Source organism: Diabrotica undecimpunctata, chromosome 3 (genome assembly GCF_040954645.1).
Source record: "Diabrotica undecimpunctata isolate CICGRU chromosome 3, icDiaUnde3, whole genome shotgun sequence".
NCBI classification, from domain to species: Eukaryota; Metazoa; Arthropoda; class Insecta; order Coleoptera; family Chrysomelidae; genus Diabrotica; species Diabrotica undecimpunctata.
In genome coordinates, this window is record NC_092805.1 from 37,558,256 (window position 1) to 37,564,255 (window position 6,000).

A 6,000-nucleotide genomic window follows, 5' to 3' on the forward strand; every position below is an offset into this window, starting at 1 on the left:
ATAACAGATGCCTCAGAAACAAGATCCGACACAGCCATTAGAAGGGAATGTAATTTACAATGTATAAATGAATGGACACAAAATAGAAAAAAAAAAGAATGGAATAACCACATAAGCAGAATGGAGGAGACCCGTGTCGTCAAAATAGCAAGAGATAAGTCACCAATCGACAGAAGAAGTATCGGGCGACCGCGCAAAAGATAAAGTGACAACCTTCCATAGAGGTATTAATCCGACAATAAACAAGCAGAATTGCTTATAAAGAGGAACAAGAAGAAGAAGAATAAGTTTTTAAGTTTCGTTATAATCTTAAAATTTGTCAATTTATGCACTTTTCGCTTGAATTTGGGGCGAAGTTGACCGCCGGGGTGAAGATGTCCATCAGGTCAAAACTTGCATGATCTTGCATGGTAACATTTTAGTGTGTTTATCTTCACCCCAGTTAACTAAAAATCATTTTTATTAAGTAAAACCATTCAACTAGTTGACCAAACAAGCAATTTATTTTTCTGAGTTCGGTTTTTTAAAGTACCCGATGTTTTTTCTACTAAAATTAAAGTTAAGACTTATACACATAATATACAAAATTATATGATACATTTTATTTTGTTATCTAGGAAATATCTTTAGTTGAAGTTGAAAAATGGTCAACTACATCCCATTTGACGGTACGCCTTAGATTTCTCACCCCTTTCCCAGCCAAAATGTATGGCGTTTGCAAAAAAATTAATATATATATATATACCATATGAATGCCGTACTGTGTCAAATTACCGAAATAAGGAAAAAGTTTTCCAAAAATTTTCCTTGCTCATAGAACCAATATTTTTGTACGGCATTAGGTCGCAGGTCAATATTTTTGTATTACCTGCCCAAGTTATAAATGCCATACAAAATAAAACAAAAAGAGAAATCAAACGATTTCTACCTAGCGAAACTGAATTCAAATTTTTACCACTGTTTCCTAAAACTTGCGAAACAAACAGCTGGATAAATTACTCGACAAGGGAATCTAAAATTGCATTCCACATGCCGTTCATCCTGGTCAAAATTCGTAGTGAACTCAGTTTCTGGTACTCCAAACGAAGTAAGTAATCAAACATAATGACGGTATTAGATTTTTCTTTTGATACAGGGCAGCGACAACCGCTTATACGTATTTCGACCTCTTTAGGTCTCGTCAGAACGGTATAGTCACTGCTCTGAACCAAAACAAAAATCTCTCCCGTCCTAGACAATAGTTATCAAAATAACTATATACGGACGTAACTACGCCATCTAAAAACACAAAGAGAAATCAAACGATTTCTACCTAGCGAAACCGAATTCAAATTTTTACCACTGTGTTTCCTAAAACTTGCGAAACAAACAGCTGGATAAATTACTCGGCAAGGGAATCTAAAATTGCATTCCACATGCCGTTCATCCTGGTCAAAATTCGTAGTGAACTCAGTTTCTGGTACTCCAAACGAAGTAAGTAATAAACATAATGACGGTATTAGACTTTTGTTTTGATACAGGGCAGCGACAACCGCTTATACGTATTTCGACCTCTTTAGGTCTCGTCAGAACGGTATAGTCAGTGATATTTTGATAACTATTGTCTAGGACGGGAGAGATTTTTGTTTTGGTTCAGAGCAGTGACTATACCGTTTTGACGAGACCTAAAGAGGTCGAAATACGTATAAGCGGTTGTCGCTGCCCTATATCAAAACAAAAATCTAATACCGTCATTATGCCATACAAAATGTTTGGCCAAAGAAAAACTTACCCCTTTGAGTCGTAAATAGTGTCTTACCTGTGACTGACATGTACCATTAAAAAATGACGGCAGTCATGCTAGGTAAAATGATCCATTAAAAATCTTCCGTGGGTTTATAGGCTATATTTACAAATAAAGTGGTTCATTCAGAACGAATTTTGTAGAATATTTTCTTCCAATTGCATGGAATAGAGTTTGTCACTTTCAGAGTTCAGAAAGCTCACCTTCAGAACTTTAAATATTTAGCTCATTATCGGAAACACATCTTCTTTTATAAAATAGGTCCAGATGCGGTTGTTGCATATACGGTCAAGGTAATTTTCGTTGCAAAAGCGATCAATCCAAAATATTTTGGCAGGTAACGTTGCACTTGGGATCAGACATTTTACTTAATAGCTAGAAATCTAAAAAGGTCGTAAATTAGTAACCACCCTAGTTATTAACAGGCCCGGTCGACTCTATTGAAATATTTGAATTCGCTTATTTATATTTTGAACAATAGGTAATGAAAACAATAATGACTAAACCACAATAATCCCCTCATTACGGATTTTTGGAAAAATTTTATTTGTCTAATTTTAAACGTTTGGGGGAGAATTACCACAATCTACATATATAAACAAATGCATATTATTTGTATATTGTTAGTTTGAGAGATTGTTTAGTGCAGTACGTAACAACTTTTAATAATGGAAAATTTTGAAGTGATTAAAACCACCAAGGGAAAACCTTCTGCTCTTCGCGCTGGATATCAGTATCGAAAATATAGTAAGAATAAGGAAGATGTTCTAGCTTGGGTATGTGTAAAAGAACGTCACCACAACTGTAAAGGGAGGATGAAGACAAAACTGATGGAATTACTCGAAGTCAACCAACACCCCTGTGTCCCCGATGTAGCTCTCTTAGAAGTAAAAAAGGCTACGTACATTTCAAAAAAGAGTGCTCGAGAAGAAGACACTCCAACTCCAGACATTTACAGGGAACAGTTCGAAAAACTTTTTACAAAAGGACTCGATTTTGTGAGTGAAATTCCTTTGTATGCCTTACGTAAGTCTACACTTTGTCATTTAAGACATTTACAAACTGGTGTCGGACCAAAACCAGCGTCGTCTATTGAAATAGATATCCCACTAGAAATGTTGACATTAGCAGATGGTCAGAGTTTTTTGTGTTTTGACGACACTGAAGAAAAAGAAAGAATTTTATGTTTTTCAACTTTAAAAGTAAAGGAAACGTTAGCAACAAAAACATATTTTTTTGGCGATGGTACATTTAAGAGCTCCTCTAAACAGTTTACACAAATATATACCATGCATGTTGATATGGGCAGTACTGACGACGAAACAAGAATTGTTCCTGTGTTGTATGCGCTTCTACCAAACAAAAAAAATGAAAACGTATAGAAGGCTGTTTACAATACTGACAAAAAAACTAGGCGGATGGAAACCAACAACAGTAACGCTTGATTTTGAAGATGCTGTTATTCAAGCTCTCAAAACTGTTTTCCCAGATGTTAGACTGCATGGATGCAACTACCAGTTTAATCAGTCAATAAATTTAATTTTCAACATAAATTGTGGCTTATTTACCATTAAAATAATAAATTGCATAAGATGCCACAAAGAAATAGCTTCAGAACAATATTTTATTTATGTGAACCTAAGGTTTATTAAATCAACTACGTTCATTTTTGTTAATTAGTGCACATAATCCCACTAAACTTTTAAAAGAAGCAACTTTTTTTATATCAAAATACTTTTTGCCATAATAAAATTATTAGTAAACATTTTCTCCTCTTATGAACGTCTGTGGTAAATATTATTTAAATCTTACAAAAATTTGGTTATAGAATTATTCTTATGATAGTAGTGGAAAAAGGTAAAAATATTATTTGTTTATTAGGTAATGACCGCACATGCAACGATAAAATCAACATATTTTTGTATGACCGCAAATGCAACGATAATAGCCGTGATCGCAAATACTACGACCGCACCTGCAACGACACCTTCTTTTATTTGCCTATGTTGTATTGATTGATTTTTATAGACCTGTCAGTATCTTATTCAATTGTTATGCATCATATACCAATATGTAATAAATATTGTCACTCACCTGGGGCAGCACAAAACTGCTCGATTCTGAATCTAAAAGTAAATAGAATATCCCAACTAAGTCACTTCGTGACTTATATATAAGTATATATAAGTATATTTATACTTATATATTATGTAATCTTGTACCATTAGAACAAACCCTTTTTATGTTAAACATTATTCGCTTATCAGTAATTTATGGTTGACAATTAAAATTTGATTTAAAGTAAGAAAACCATTATGTATACATTTTCTATTTTTATCATCCTAATTAACAATGAAAACCTATTACCATTACACAATGTCATTTATAACTTATAAATTGGATGATAAATATACGGTTTATACGAAAATAAAATTGTTTTTACTGTTCTTTTAAAACCTTGCTTGGACCACAAATATTTCAAAATTAGCAAAATCGATCTAGTTGTTGTCGTGTTGTTATAAAAAGTTATAGATATATATATATATATATATATATATATATATATATATATATATATATATATATATATATATATATAAATATATATATATGTATATATATATATATATATCTATATATATATATATATATATATATATATCTATATATATATATATATATATATATATATATATATATATATATATATATATATATATATACATATATATATATTTTAAGAAGCGGATGGGGGCGATGGTTTTTGCTTTTTCGAAATCTATTTTGTGGCCTGTTTGAATATGATGTTGGGCTAGGGCTGAAGTAGTATCGGAATGTTTGACAGATACAGAATGTTCGTAAATACGGTTATGGATTCGTCGGTTTGTCTGTCCGATGTTTGTACGTGGGCAACTGGAACAGGGTATCTCGTAGAGACCATGGTCTTCATTAGGGATTTGGTCTTTTACGGATCTGACGAGGTTGGACAACTTGGAGTGAGTAGTGAATATGGTTTTGATATTTAGAGGAAGAAGAGTTCTACTGATCTTATCAGTGACACCTTTAATAAAAGGTAGAAAGATTTTGGGTTGATCCGAAGGCAAGGTTTCTTTTTTGGATGGAATGAGGTTTAGATGTTTTTGAATGCTCTTATTGATTTGGGTTTTGTGGTAGCCGTTTTGTAAGAGTGTTTGCCTTATTGAATTAATTTCGGATGACCTATGATTGTTGTCGCTAAGTCTTATGGAACGAGAAATGAGAGTGTTGACAACTGAATTGAGTTGGGCGGGGTGATGATGTGACTGGGCATTAAGATATCGGTTTGTATGAGTGGGTTTCCTGTACACGGAATAGGAAAAACTGTGAGGTAAGTTTTTCTGAATAAGAACATCAAGGAATGGCAAAGACGCGTCAGACTCAACTTCCATCGTGAATTGAATACTAGGATGTATTCCATTCAGGTGGGAGAGGAAGAGATCTAACTTGTCTTTACCATGAGGCCAAATGACAAAAGTGTCATCAACATACCGTAACCAGCAGGTGGGTTTGAGATTTGATAAGGACAGGGCTGCTGTTTCGAAATGTTCCATGAAAATATCAGCTATTACGGGAGAGAGGGGAGATCCCATTGGGGCACCTTTGATTTGACGATAGAAATGATTTTGGAATGAAAAGTATGTATTAGACATGCAGTGTTTTATAAGAGATAGTTTGTCTTGGGGGATTTGATGTTTAGAGTCCAAGATGGAAATGGTTTCATCGATGGGAATGTTGGTGAATAAAGAAACAATGTCAAAACTAACTAGTATATCTGAGGACGAAATAGAAATATTTTTCAGAAGATCAATAAAATGAAAAGAGTTTTTGACAAAAGACGAAGCTTTTTCGGCTAATGGTTGTAAGGATAAAGCGAGATGTTTTGCCAATTTCTGAGGCAGTTGTATGCACTGACGATGGGTCTTAGGGGAACATTGGGCTTATGGATTTTAGGAAGGCCGTATATCTTTGGAATTCGGGATGATTTTTCTCTGGGTATAAGAGATTTTTTGATGTCTGAAGGTAGAGTAGAATTATTTATGATGGATTTGGTCGTTTTTTCCAGATAGGTGGTTGGATCGTTTGGGACGCGTTTGTATTCTGTGGAATTGAGAAGTTCGAACATTTTGTCAAAATAATTAGAAGAGTTAAGAATGACGGTGGCATTACCTTTGTCGGCC

The 6,000-nt window shown here is 33.8% G+C and overlaps 1 protein-coding gene across 1 annotated transcript in view; it reads right to left on the reverse strand.

Moving 5' to 3' along the window:
* Positions 1–3,991, reverse strand: part of LOC140436700 (cytochrome P450 4C1-like) — a 116,424-nt gene extending 112,433 nt beyond the window's left edge. Inside the window, exon 1 of the mRNA XM_072525741.1 lies at positions 3,878–3,991. The gene's annotated coding sequence lies outside the window, so the exon portion shown is untranslated. The remainder of the gene's footprint in view (positions 1–3,877) is intronic.
* Positions 3,992–6,000: the final 2,009 nt, after the last annotated feature.